Source organism: Aegilops tauschii, chromosome 1 (genome assembly GCF_002575655.3).
Source record: "Aegilops tauschii subsp. strangulata cultivar AL8/78 chromosome 1, Aet v6.0, whole genome shotgun sequence".
NCBI lineage: Eukaryota > Viridiplantae > Streptophyta > Magnoliopsida > Poales > Poaceae > Aegilops > Aegilops tauschii.
In genome coordinates, this window is record NC_053035.3 from 207,048,407 (window position 1) to 207,063,422 (window position 15,016).

Below are 15,016 nucleotides of genomic sequence, written 5' to 3' on the forward strand. Positions count from 1 at the left end.
AATATGTATTAATCTACTCTGATTGTGTGGCAACGCATTGGCACATTGCTAGTAGTTATTATAAATTTTTGGACACCAGACAAACGGTGGAGTACATATATGAAGAGAAGAGGCGCACGCACACAGTCGGTCTCTCGCTGTCTCGCACACATGAGTGTTACGTAAAGGCAACGTTAACAAATAAACCCTAAAACCCTAGGTGCACGATTGCTGCATTCGCGGGTACCGGGTACGTGGCGGAGCGCACCTTTGTAGGAATAGTCAGCTCACGTGATAATTTGATCCATAGGAGTTGATGGTCGGGACCACAGGTGAACGATTTGGAGGCGGTGGCTCACCAGTTGCCACAGATCGAGTAGCCACGTTTAAAATATCATTTTTTAGCGGGATTAAGAGTTCCGATTTTCAATGGCGCGTTATAAGTACTAAGTAGTTTTTAGAACGATTGGTACGGGGCGAAAATGGCATTCATAGTACTACGTACCTCCTTAGCGTATGGTTGTATGGGTTTATGTTGCGAGATGTTGAACCTGGTAGTTCTAGGGCAAATACTATGGTTTAGATTTAGATGTTGGTTTTCAGTAATGAAAATCGGAAGGGGGAAACCTTTCTTTGATTAAAAAAAACTACTACCTCCGTTCTGGTTTACTAGTCCCCATCGTATTTTGGGTCAAAGTTTGTCCACGAATTTTACTTGTAAAATGTGAATGGAAAACGAGATTTTGTTATACCCAACTAAAAAAGGACTGGAGGGAGTGATGCTCTGACACGGACGCGACCTCTCATAGCGCAGGCATTGAACTGCCGCGCCGGCCAAGAGGGCCTCACTCGCTGCAGGCCCGGCTGAACACGCCTCCTCGCCGCATGCAACCGGCTTGAGACTGCCCCGCCTGCCTTCATTGATCCACGCGTGTGCCGGCAACACGTCCTTCCGCGAGCCGGCCGACATTTTAGGACACAAAAATGACCAAAATATAATTAATTACGCATGGTCTTGACTTGTTGTGCTCGCACTGGTAGCAGGAACTAGAGGTTTTTCTTTATTTATAACTCTCCTCAATTTTTTTTGGCTTTGAAGTGAATCATGGTTGTGGACATTATGTATGAATGTGCAGATATCTGTGAACATGAGTTTGATGTGGAGGTTGAACTTGGAATGTGGGGCTTGCGCGTGAACTATACCATGTCCAATGCTTCGTCTGTTATTGTTTGTAAAGTAATTGCTGTTATTACATGACCCAAAAAATATATTTTGTGCCACATCAGTAGATGCACGGACATCACAACAGGCATGTTGACTGGATAAACATTTGAACCTAGCTATTATGAAGGAAATTTTGTATTGACAACAGTTTTAGATAGCAGGAGACGCCTAGCCTGCTCTGCCTCTGCTAGCTTATTTCTGGCTTCTTCCATCTCTTCTTTGGCATGGCTTAAGAGAGCATCTGATTGCTCTTTTCGCTTCTTCAGGAACTCAGCTACATTCTCAAGGGATGTTGCACGCTTTCTTTCAGCCTTTACTAGAGCCACGAGGACACGAACAACTGACGACTCCACCTGGCTTGTGTGTAATCCATCATCATCTGGGAATTTGCACCTTGTGTCTAATCCAGCATCATTAGGGAACTGGCACCTTGTGTGTAATCCGGCCTCATTTTGGAAACATGATCACGAGGTTGACCATACTTCCCTCCTCGCAGAAACTGCATCCTGACATGAAGTTACTTCTTTTTTAGATCAATACTCAGAGCAACCCAGATCCATTTAGTAGAAGCCATACAAACAGAACTGGGAGAAGTGAATTCAAAAGGAAAAAAATTATAAAAACAGACTACAAGGTGAGAACACCCACTTCCTACATCAAGCTAAAAACGAAAGCATCAGGACGATTAAGACTCTTATTATTACACATCTAAGAACACGAGGCTTAAGAGAAAAAGAAACTACAACATATACGCATCGAAGAACACGAGGTTAAACGAAAGTAATTGAAAGGGTGTTACTTACCAAAGCTCGTTTTACAGGTTCAGTGCAGCTCCTCTTTAACTTGCCACGCTCCTTGAAGATGTCCCCAATATCCCGTGTTCTGTCTTCATTGCTCCTCTGCATGTTCGTACTCGTGGTTTTAAAATCTCAACATGGCAAGAAAAATATACTACTAGTAATACTCGCGCATCTTGCGGGAAACATTAAAGAACTCGTCTGCCATGTTAGAGCATCTCCAACAGAATCGCAACGCGCGGCGCTTTAAAAAAGCGTTTACGGTGCTGAGATCGAGAAGTAGAGATAGAGAGTAGAGACTAGAGAGTAGAGGATAGTTCTCAGCATAGATAGATAAAAAATAGATTATTCAACTACTCCTCGTCGTCCGACTCCTCCTCGGTGATGTCCTCCTCCGACATCTGATTGTAGGTGTGAAGACACCGTTCGTCGTCGGATTCCCAGGGCGACGCTGCTCCTAGCCTCATGTTGAATTAAGCGTCCACTTTTCGCCTACGCTTGTCCTCGCGATAGGCGGCTTGCTCCTCCCTCCTCTTATACCTCTCCGCCCTCCTTTGCGCGTAGAATTCGCGCTCATTGATGATGTCCTGCAGGAAGCGTTGGCGCCACAGCGCCATGGCTTCCTCGTCCATCTCGGCGATGCCGAGACAGTGCTCCCGCCTCTGGTTGTCACGACGATCCTCGTCGGTGATAAGCTGCAGGAGAGGCGCGAGCTCCTGTGCCCGCTCCTGCGTCGGCACGTTGGGGAAGTTCAATGTTCTATGAGGCCACCGGAGGTGCCACGCCGCCGCGTCGTACGCGCGGGCGGCCTCGTTGGCGGTGTCGAAATTGCCGAGGCCGAGGCGCATCTCGCGGAACTGGATCTCGACGGAGAAGCCGCCGGAGGGGCACGCACGGACGCCGCGGTATCCCCAAGTTTCCCAGCGACGCGGCGGCTTGGTGGCGCGGTGGCGGCGAGGCGAGAAAGAGCGGGGAGAGAGCGGTGGCGAGGCACAGAGCGGGGAGAGAGCGGTGGCAAGGCACAGAGCGGTGGGAGGGCGTTGGATTTTATAAAGCGCGCCGGACGCCGCGCGCCAAAACTAGCGCACGCCCGGCCGCTTTTTCCCGTGCGCGCGCAATCCTTTCCCGACGTCTCTGCTATCTCTACTCTTTTCTCTACTGTTATATTTATTTTATATTTAATATTTATCTCTACTTCTCTACTCTCTACTTTTTTCTTATAAAAAAATAGAGTTGGTGATGATGGTGTGCCTGCCATCCTGCAATATAGGCCGTTCGATTTATATCTTGCAGATAGGAAGGATACAATGGCAATTTTGCAAAAAGATACCCACACCCCTCTCCAAATTTGCAAATAAGGCCTTCCCTCGTTCATCCTTTTCTCCCACAAGATAAACTACTCATACAAATGCATCTTGATGCGTGCAACGCATGGGCATCTTGCTAGTTCTAAAAAACTTTCCATCATTTGTCACACTACTAGTTGCAGATGAAAAACCTACCCAAGCATAGCGCGATACAGGAGCGACGCACAATTATAAGCTGATATTCTGTTGGACAATGGAGGCTATAACCAATTACTTTTACGGGAACAATAGCACCCAGGAAATTTGAAGGGTAGGTATGAACAAATTGGAACTGCACATGTACTGCTAGTGATTCAGTACAAACATTACCAATCGAGGAGGAGAACGATGGTCGCGGCGGCCTCTATGAGTCATGGTCGGTAACGGGAGTCAGTTCATTATCCATGATGGTGGTGCTTCTGCGCTTGGCGTCGGCTTCTGGGAAGCAGATCCGAGACCGTGGAAGGTGGTGCCGGGGAAGAGGCTCCATGTACGAGTCGACGGTGGACCAGCTCTAGTGCGGCGTACGAGGTCGTCGATGAGGCAGATGCGCTGCGGTGGACGAGTGCGCCGATGTAGAAGGGGAGGAGCACGAAGGCTGCGGTGCCATGGAGAAGTCTATTTTGCGGTGGGGATAGAAAATAGGGAGTATTCAGGTGTACTACTCTGGGTGCCGGGGTGGGGTTGGCTGGGTACGGTGAACCTGAAGTTACGAAAACAGCCCCCTACCAACCGTCATCCGTAGGCCTGTTCCGAAGGCTATGATGGTAACTTCCCACTGCTCGAATCAGGGTCGCGGGAGATTTTCCCGCCGACCTCAAAATTTTGTGACACTGAACTCCCCGTGTGGCGTGTTGGGTGATTCGGCTAAGCAACTAGCGAGCAGTACTAGTAAACTCTGCATATTAGGTTTGACCAAAGTCAAACTTCCTAAAGTTTGACCAAGTTTATAGAAAAATATAAACATTTACCATAACAAATATGTATGATGTGAAAGTACATTCAATAATGAACGTAATGATATTTATTTGTTATTGTATATGTTAATATTTTTTGTTATAAACTTTCTGAGAGTTTACAAAACTTGACTTTGACCAATGCTAATACGCGGACTTAAATAAAAATGGAGGGAGTACACATTTGTTTTCTTAGTATGTAGTGAATTAATCATTTGTTGAAATTGTGAAATAAATATTTTAGGCTACTGACTTCGAATGTAATGGTCTATAGAATTCAATAGTTACAATCATTGTCGAATTCCAAGATGTATACGAGGTCTATAGTACTTCACAACATGCTCAAACTCACATAATCCCAGTCAAATGAAAATCAAAATGCATTTCATAGTTATTACTTTGTAGGATGCAACAAAACCAACAATAACTCTACATCAGCCATTATAAAAGCAACATTTTGAACATATCCCAATGTGTGAATGAAACGTGCAGAGAGAGCTTGCGAAGATGGAGTAGGGCGGGAAAGATTGTATGTATGTGGACGAGAGAGTAGGAGACAAACCTAACGAAATAGAGAGAGAGAGAGAGAAAGAGAGAGAAAGAGAGAGGAAGAAGTTAGGTCTGTGAGAAATATGGAGACATGTAATATACGTGAGATGCGTGTGCATCCGGATTCTGTACACGTGGAAGGAGAAGAGACAACAGGTTTGATGAGAGAGCTGGAAAAACATGGACGAGAGGGGAAGGATCTCGTGGGTTGAGGGATTGATAATTTTGTGCGGGGGAGAGAGGGATTGGTAATTTTGTGCGAGAGAGAGAGGGTGGGGGGAGGAGTCAGTCAGCCGTTGTCACATCATCCTGCTTCCAAATGGCCCCGCATTCTCTAGTGCAGTGTGGTCGCCGTCTTCTATCTCCTCGATGCCCTCTTTGAAGATTGAGGTGTTGTGCATGCTGGGGTATGGTGCAGAGAAGCACAAGCGAGAGTGGTCGCCATATAACCTTAGATGGGGATGAATTGTGTGCTCGGGGGAGGGGGTTTGTGTGTGTGTGTGTGTGTCAGATATTGAGAGAAAACAAACCTAAGGAGAGAAATGTGTGTGTATGTGACAGAAAGCTACATGCTAAACAGGGTATTCACGAAGAGATTGTGCGTGCGAGATAGAGAGCAATGTGCTGGCCTTGAGGTGGGCAGGGGCCGGGTGAGGGTGTCAAAATGTGCGCGTTGATGCATGTGTTACATGCGATCGTGCGAGGGGCGGACGAATCGAGAGAGATGGTTGTTGTGTTACAGATGCTCCTCTCTCTCCCTCTCTCTCTCTCTCTCTCACACACACACAAGTAAAATAGAAGACTGTTCTCTCATGTATACACAACGTATCGGCATCTGTCTATATCTCACTCATGCATGATCATTTGCACATTCACACCTCTCTATGTCTCTATCACACGCACACCGTCTCCACATTGCCCTTCTGCCACAACACACATATGGACACATACACGCGTTCTCTCTCAGTCACACACACAAAATCAGTATTAAAAAAACTAGGGCGTACCTAAAACGTCCAAATCCAAATAAACACGAACCGGAGCTAAATTCAAATATATGGAAATATTGTAGCGTCAAGAACTTTTCAAGGAAAAAAAGTTGAGTAATATTCGGGGATTGTTTTCACAGTCACAAAAGGTTCGGTGGATGTCCTTCGAGCGCGACACGGTGACGCACCGTTCGATCGACCGCGCGGCCGCGGTTCACGCGCTTGCACAGGATTCCGTATCATGTTTGTGGTAACTAATAAAAGCGCTGCCTAAGTCTAATGTTTACGTGTACTAGTACGGTTTTCTTTTAAGTTTGACCAACCCTATATAAAACTAAACTAAGCTCCCATACGCACACTCATCAATATGCCACCGCCACCGTTGCGCATGCCGGCGCCCGCCTGCTCCGGCCAACAATTTCTCGCCCATCACCGTCGTGTTGCCGCCATCCCTGTGCCATGAAGCCGAAGGCTCGCCCGCTCACGTCGTCTGCAGTCCCTCCTCGCGATGCCGCCGCGCTGCCAAGCATGCGAGCAGCTGGTGGAGCCGCGTCTATGCACGCAGCGTACGAAGAGGAGGACGAGCGCGTGCTCCAGCACGCCGGCGAGGAGGAACTAGCGTGTCATTGTTGTCTCCGCCCGCGCGGAGGAGGCGCGCATGGTGGCTGTCGCGGCGGAAGCCGGTCGTGCGCGCGTCGAGCCCGCAAACCGGGTGCGGACGCGGAATCTACCTTCGAGACCTTGAATGCCATGTGGATCCTGCAATCTGAAGGAGCAATTTGGGCCAGTTGACTCTTGTGAGCCGTTTGATGCAACATGGATGGCTAGAAGGGCTTCTTCAACCTCCGAAATTGATGCATGGTTCATCTTCTCAGCCCGCCACACGCCTAACCACCTGCCGCTGCCGCCGCGCCCTCCCCTGAACCTCCTGCCACTGCCATGCTCCCCCACCCCCGCCATCTGTTTAACCTCGGGCAAGATTCATTTTTTTCCGGCGAACTGCATTCCACACCCAACACTCATAAGATAGATCATGGGCACCCTGCCACCCTAATATAGATACTGGGGTAGCTTCTCTGCTGTCTTCTTCCTTTGCTCCGTCGAACTTCTTTCACAAATCAACTGACCCAAATTATACTACTAGTACGAACATATTAAGTATAGTAGGAACACGAAGATACGAGCAGTAGTACCAACTACAAGAAGAACAGTAGTAAGACATAGTACTAGTACTACTGTATGTACTAAAGAGTTCAAATAACGAGAAAGAACATAAACATAGTTCTGCTGGGGCCTCAGCACAACATACCCTTGAAAATAAACTAAGCAACTAGTCCGCTTGACACTGCAGTAGAACCAGCATGAGCGACGGCACTACCACCTACTCGGAGTCCGAGTCCACGTCCTCGACTTCGTCCTCGTCCCTCTTCCTCTTCCTCTTCGCCGATGCTTCTTTGCTTGAACCGGACACTGGGCTCTGCTTCTTCATCCAACCCTTGTAGATATTTAAACAAAGGTAGGCATCCATTGCTGCATACAGGATGTGATCTACATCTAATGTCTTCGACTCCCATGCATGATGAAACTCGTGGTGAGGTTTCTTCAGTTTAGCGTACGAAGGATCAATCATGGCTGCTGCCAGGGTCAGTATTGAAGGCTGAGAGGAGGACACCAGGCTTGCCTTCTGGAGATCGAAGGGCTGGCCTACAACGAGGCCTATCCTACCCAGGACATCCCTGTCGTTCCTAAAGTCTACAGTAACGAATTTCACTCTTTCGTCCTTGAGGAAGTTTTTAAAATCCTGGCAGTCAACGTCAGCATGGCATATGTGGTAGACCAAACACACATTATGTACGCAAACCTGGATCACAGCGGGCTTCTTCTTCTCTGCCTCCTTTAGAATCTTCTCTCTTTGCAGGACTATGGTGTACTCAACATCTAGCCCAGCGACCCACTCATCCGTTGAAATGTTGAACATGCGTAGGAAGCAAGCAAGGCATGCTTTCACCGTCGCGGATCCACGTGTGTAGATGACGACGAACTCATCGCCATTGATGGCTCTAACCTGGTACTCAGCGGCGACCATGGAGATTTGGGAGGCCATGGATTTTGGGGGAGGGTTAGGAGAAGTTGAACTGGTGTAATGTGAAAGGACGGGACGACTGGGAGCGAACTGTTGTTAGGTACTGTACTAGTAGAAGACGGGGATGAGTAGGGCGTGCGAACGGCGTGGGGTTGCTGGCTTGCCCGGTGGATAAACGGCTGCAAGCCCCCAAAGAGTTCTCTAGAACTATGCAGGACCCACTAGATGTCATGTCTACTAGACCCATATCGTAGGCCTGATGGTATAGCTTCTGCCTGTTCGCACGCCATGCCGGTGCGTGGGTAACTTCACTTAATTCCGTCAACCGTCGCGCCTCTCATGACCTTCACCTCCCTCGCGCGGTCGCGCCCTTTGAGACTTCGACCGGCTATAAATGAGCAATTTTTTTGCCTACTCCGCATGCATGATACTCCCTTTGGTCCTTTTTACTTCCGTCAACCGTTTGCAAAGTGTTTGACCAAATTTATACTAAAAATATCAATATCTACAATGCTTATTATAATGAGTATAAGAACTACGTTTTATAATGAGTATAAAAATATTGATTTGACATTGTGAATGTTGATACATTTTTCTATAAGTTTGGTCAAAGTAGAGGTACATTGACTTCAGACAAAACTTAAATGCACAACGCAGACTAGTTCCTCCGTCCAGGTGCGTGGTTAGCTATTAGAGTACTACTACCTCCCTTCTAGTTTAAAGGGCTCGATTCAAAATTTTCACCTACTCTTAGCAAGATAGAGGCGGTGGAATAGTTTTTGTAGTCTGCAAAAGTACTCAACTAATGCTATCGTTCTTCACAAAAAAATGTGTTTACCAATGCATGCATGAACACTAGTTACTCTAACCTCCTCTCTTCTTTAATTCTTTGCCACATCAGCATGTTTGCTATTCCCGTGTGCATGATACTTCCTTAATCATCGCATGCAATAATTTAGTGCACCTTGAAATATGAACATGTGTGGGGCGTGTATGTTTTTAATGACTTGAGACTATACCTAGCCCAACATGCAAGATGAGACTTATTATGCATCGTTCCCATACCTGCAGGAAGCCCGTTCGTCTCCAAATCTTTTCCTCTCCATGTGTGGAAACAATATGCCTGCCAGACTCTCCTTCTCCCTCCGGCGGTCCCACCACTCCACCTCGTGTGGAAAAAAATCCGCATGCATGACTCTCCTCCCCCCGTGCTCGTCCAATCTGTTGTGACTAGCAATATTTCCACCCCTTCCCTCCCCCATAATTTACTCCAACAAATATGCCCACGTAGCTGTTACGTTAATCACGCAACATATCTTCCGAGACGCTGCTTCAGTTACTTAACTGCGGGTGCATTGGGTCACTGACATATGGGCCCAACAGGGGTCTAGCCCACATGTCAGTGACGCAACTGGACCTGTAGTTAAGTCAGTCCAACTCAGTCCATATCTTACGTAGGTGTGCCATTGCTCGCTATAAATACTGTGCCTCCCACGGCATTCGGAAGAATGCTCACGTTCATCGCTATCTCCCCCTCCCTCTCACGTCGACCACCATGGCATCGCCCCTCCCAAGCCCTAGGCGCCCCTCGCTGCACCGCCTGGATGGTCACGCGTCACCGTTCCTCGCCGCCACTAGTCGAGGAGGATGCGTCGGTGTTCCACTCCTCGCCGCGACGCGTCGAGGTGGACGCGTCGGTGTTCCCAATCTCGCCAGCACGCGCGTCGGAGGACGCGTCGGCTCCCCGCTACGAGGAGAACGCCGCGCCGCCCGCCGAGCCCCCCCCCAGCCTTGAGGAGCTTTGGAAAGAAATGGATGTCGCCATGTGGGAGGCTTTGCCGCCGGCAGAGCACGCCAAAATAGAGGCGGAGAAGAAAGCCGAGGAAGAGAAGCGCGCCGCGGGGCAAGCTGCCTGGCAGGTCTATGTCGCGTCCGAGAGAGTCAGGCAATTGGCTCTTTGGCAGAAGGCTCGTGCAAGGGCCGTGAGGGTGGAGGAGGATGCCCGTGCCAAAGCCCTGAGTGCAGTCGGGCCCAAGCGCCTCATCTACGCTTGGCGGTACGTGGACCGGGTGCACGCTTCCAGCGAGGAGGAGTACCTGTTGGCGCCGGATCACCACACCGGTGAGATCACGCTCGCCCGCCGACAAGCCGCCAATCAGCACCTCACGAGTTGCAAGGCTGAGGAAGAGGCGTTGTGTCGGCGCGCTGGGAAACGGCCGCGCACCAGGGCACTCGTGGCGCGCCGCAAGCGCTCCTGCGAGCGTCGTGGCTTTTAGTAGGAGTATAATTTAGTTTTGTAAGGTGATCTCATTAGTTTTGGGACGCAAATGATAAATCCCGAACGTTCGGGAATTATTAGCGTCCTTAATTAAGTATGTAAGAGGGAAAGTTTGGAAACCTTGTGTATCCGTACGCATTTTGTAAGTAGGTGCATATAGCACAAACTTTACTATATACTATCGCACTACACGTCTCTCTCTATATATGCTTGCAGACTGTGCTACTCCCTCCGTCCAGGTGAATAAGTCATCTTTGGTTGTGCACCGTGACCAAGAAGGAGGGAAGACTTTATACACCTAGACGGAGGGAGTACTACTATTACTTATGTACGTGCAAATGCACGTTTTAACATTACGATGCGGTTTTTGTAGAAGTAGAAAAACAGCACTAGTCAAGCTTGTGAAACGATTCAATGCAAAAATGCTCGTTTGATTGTTTACTTTTAGCTTCCTTCTCTGTGGTTATTGCTCTGTCGTACTTTGTACGGAGTATCTCACTGGTCGGAAAGGCATGCAAATTTCCAAACCGCTTCCTACACCCTGTATCGAATTTTTTGCCTAACAAGTTGTGCCGTGCAATTGGAATTCCAACTTGAGTAGTACTACTAGTAGGAGTACCAGGGGCCAGTTTGTTTAGGCTTCTAGATTAGTAGTAATCCCATTACTACTAGCTCCGTCCTGGTTTATTGGTCCCCATTGTAATCTGTGTCAAATTTTGATCATAAATTTAACTAATGAAATGTTTGTGCATGTCACATGCACTAACATTTTATCAGTTAAATCTTTGGTCAAAATTTACCACAAATTACAATGGTGACGAATAAACCAGGACGGAGGTACTAGTAGTAGTTTAGAAGCCCAAATAAATGAGTTAGGCGCCTTAATGTACTCCACTGTGACTAGTCTTATGGGAAAAGCTGGGGAAGAGACGGCTTATTTTTTAAGCCGCCAAAAGAACTGGCCCTAGGAGTAGTAGCTTATTTTTTATTGTGCTTTGCAAGAAATGATCTTTAAGAATTAGTTTTTGAGTATCAATTGTTATACATGTTGGCTACAGATGACATGGCACTTTCTGATAGTCAACAGTTGGCTATACTATTAAGTATTAACCATGCCCTTATACACCTAGACGGAGGGATTAAATCGGGATGACTTGGAAGAGGCAGAGGAGATGTAAGAAATGGTTCATAGTAAGTCTTTCACCAGTACTGTAGTAAAAATTCATACAAGGAAGATTCTAGACTAAACTATAAATGGATACACTTTTATTCATGGGCGATACTCCAATAGAGCAAGATCTTGCATGGAAGTCTCCACATGCTTAGACAGCGGATTACACTGAGTGAAGACTAATGATCAACATTTAACTTGATAATGCGTATGTCCAGGTGAACCTCCTTGGAGTCCCCGTGCACCGCTTTGGGGCGTAAATCATACCATGCGTCTTCCATGTCCACATAGACGGGAAGGTCCCAGCTCTGCACAGTCCTAGTTAGCATGATGGAGCCAGTGTCGCCGCCCACGTACCTCGGAGGGGTAGTAACAGTGAGCACGCACCCGTACATCGGCCTCGTGTCAGTGTCAGCGTCAGAGGCGTCGCCCCTGACGCACACTACAGAGACGGGGCGGCGGCCTGCGCGGGCCTCGCCGGTGCCCATGATCAAGAGAGGAAGACGCTGCCGTCCTCCTCCGAGACTAGCAGGTGGCAGTGATCCTCCAGCGACTCCGGCATGGTGAACGGGTAGCACGTCTCGTACTTGATGTTCTCCGCCAAGGGCCAGTAGTGACCGCTGCACGCATCCGTGAGGTGATGCACGATGTCCGCCGGCGAGCCCCAAAACGGCATGGGGCACTCATAGCAGTAGACGAAGGGCTCCTTGAAGGCATCGACCAGGCCGTCCATGAAACAGGAGTGTCTGTAGGGGACATTGCGCCAGTTGAATATATGAGCAAGTTACTACGAGATTTAATCCGAATAAGCACAAAATAAATCATGATGGCTATAACAGAGATTAAACTAACCATGTGGACAAGCATAGTAGATGAACAGATAGAATCTAGTAGGATACAGAGTAGAAACATGAATTCTACCACGATTTCGAACAGGAAGGACAGAAACACATACGGTGCAACGGGAGCAGCACCGTTGGCGCTGAGGTTGTCGCCCATGTCGTTGAGGAAGAGGTTGCCGAGGTCGGGGAAGAAGTCGTCATCGGTGAAGTCGTGGCTGCCAGCAGTCGCGAGAGTGCGCTCCCCAAATTTCAACAGCGCCCGCCAAATGTAGCGCGGGAGGGAGTGGATGTAGGGGATGTTGCGGCCGCCGAATGGAGCGCAGGAGTAGCACATGAAGCAGTAGATGGTGCTCCGGTGCCCAGAAATTTTTGTTTGGCATCGCTTGGGCAATGTAGGGCATCGGTGCCAAATACCCAAAAACCAAATTTAGCACCGCTTTTGGCCTACATAGTGGAAGGCCTAAGTCTCTATCTCTACTCTTATCTCTATCTCTACTACTCTTCTTTGTTTTTTATAACAAATCGAATAGTACTGTGCCGTCCGCTGCACGCCCGGCTGAACACGCCTCCTCGCCTCCATCATCGCCAACTGAGTCTTTTATAGGAGTAGGAGTAGAGAAAAAACCGAGTTGGTGATGATGGTGTGCCGTGCAATGCACGGGCATCTTGCTAATTTTTTTGCATATAATTCCAAACACCACGTAGACACGGTCTTTGACCATTTTACAACTATGTTAGTATCATTGTTAGTGGCCAGCCGATGCAAGTTATAGCCCCGGGTGTTTTAACCTTTTTTTAGTAATGATATCTGGCGACTGTTCGGAACGAGCTCAATCCTGGCGAATCCCACGTAACCGTCAGATTTCCATCCGACGGTGGCCTGTTTTTAAGCCATAGTATTTGACAAAACCGCCACCCTTACACACGTACTGTAAGTGCGTCGCGGGCGTTTGCAACTGCCATGTCTCCCAACGAACGTTTGCTGGCGATTGGAGTTAGCACCGATGGCGGTTCGTAGTCGTTCCACGCTCGGGCATTGAAGTTTGTAACTATTTTAGATTAGAATATACTACTCCTCCGGTGCTAGTAGTAGAGCAGAGTCCTACTCCACTACTACTCTACTCAAGCAAGTTAGGGCATAGTAGTAGGTACTTTAGGGAGTACTAGTACTATGATCACTCAAGCAAGTTGTCTGACTTCGATATGACCCTACACTGCTGGTATGTGTCTCGTTAGTCAAGCGGCGTGTTGTAGTCATCATCACCTGTCCACTTCCCGCAGCACATATTCACTTCTCCATCTTTGTCCACTCTTCCATCCCTGCTAAGGCGCCTCCCCCCTCGTCCAATCTTCCATCCCCGCTAAGGTGCCTCCCCCCCTCGTCCGAAACCCAAGCACTAACAATGGCAGAACCGAGCAACGTCCACCGAAAGAGTGGCTGGAATTCACTCCCCACAGAGGTAATCAAGCTCATTGTTTCGCGTGTGGACAATCTCAGTACCATGCCGCTCGTCGCGTGCTCGTCGGGGCTGTACCATTTACTCAAAGCCCTCAGGCCTGAGCTTTTTAAGCCAGCTCCTTGCTTGCTGATGCCGCCTGATCTTCAGAAACGGCGTGTCACGCAGCATAACGATCGTAGGGTGGCGAGCATCAACCCCCTTGACTGCGATCCGATCCCCGTCACCCTCAACTACATTAACGGTCTGTACTGGGTCGGCATGAACACGTCTTGGATGGTGCTCGTCGACGGTCGCGGCAGCTGGATGCTCGTGGGGGTCTACACCCGGCGATTGATCCCCCTTCCTTCGATTAGCACTGCACTGCTTTGGCACCGCGGCCCAGAATACTCGGAATCTTATAGTAGCCAACATGATACCAAGTTTGATTTGCTCAAGGTTGTAATCTGCCAAGTGCCCACAAGATCTGCGAATTATAAAGACTTCAGGCTAATTGCGTTCTTCAACCGCGGTCTCGCCTATGTGACAGGTCACTTCGGTAAGTGGATAAATCTGCACGTCCATCACAGGATCATACATCCTCCATGGTTCTCTGATGCCATTGAACACAAGGGTTTCATTTACGCTGTCGACTCCTTCTATGGCTGGACGTATTGCTGGCCTACTCCAGTCATCGCTACAAACGGCTGTTACAGCAGTATGTTACTTTCCTATGATATCATGATGGCTTGCTTATATTACTGTCAACATTTACTGAAAAAATATTCATGCTCATAACATGCTGTTCTTAAGGTTGACTACATCAAGAGCCCTTTTTTATTTGACTCCAACTTTTTTTTGAGGGTTATTTGACTCCAACTTGATATGATGTTGTAAGCCGCCTGGTGTCCCTACCCTTCCTAATCCCAGAACCTTTCAAAAAAAAGCGGCATGGCAGTTGCAAGTGGTTCCTGGCTCGATCAGACGACGGCGAACGATTGATGATCGTTCGCACGTACCGGACGTGTTGTTTCGCGGAATACAATCACAGTCACTGTAAGGTCTTTGAGCAGGATCCCAGCTTCTCTGGGCCTTCAGAAATTTTTGACTAGACGTTGGTAAGTAGCCTTGGTAAACGCTCTTTGTTTGTTGGATTGAATTATCCGATTAACCAGGAGATAACCGACGGCAAGGATCATGATGGCAGCGCGGTTTCATTCATCAGGCAAAACTATGTGTACACAGCATACCATGCGTCTCTGCATGCACCATACCCTGATATGTGTCGCCACGCTCTGCAGCCCAAAGTAGGAGAGAGGGTCGCAATATCAGACTTCGACCTACTGGCTGGAGTTTCCCCCGTCA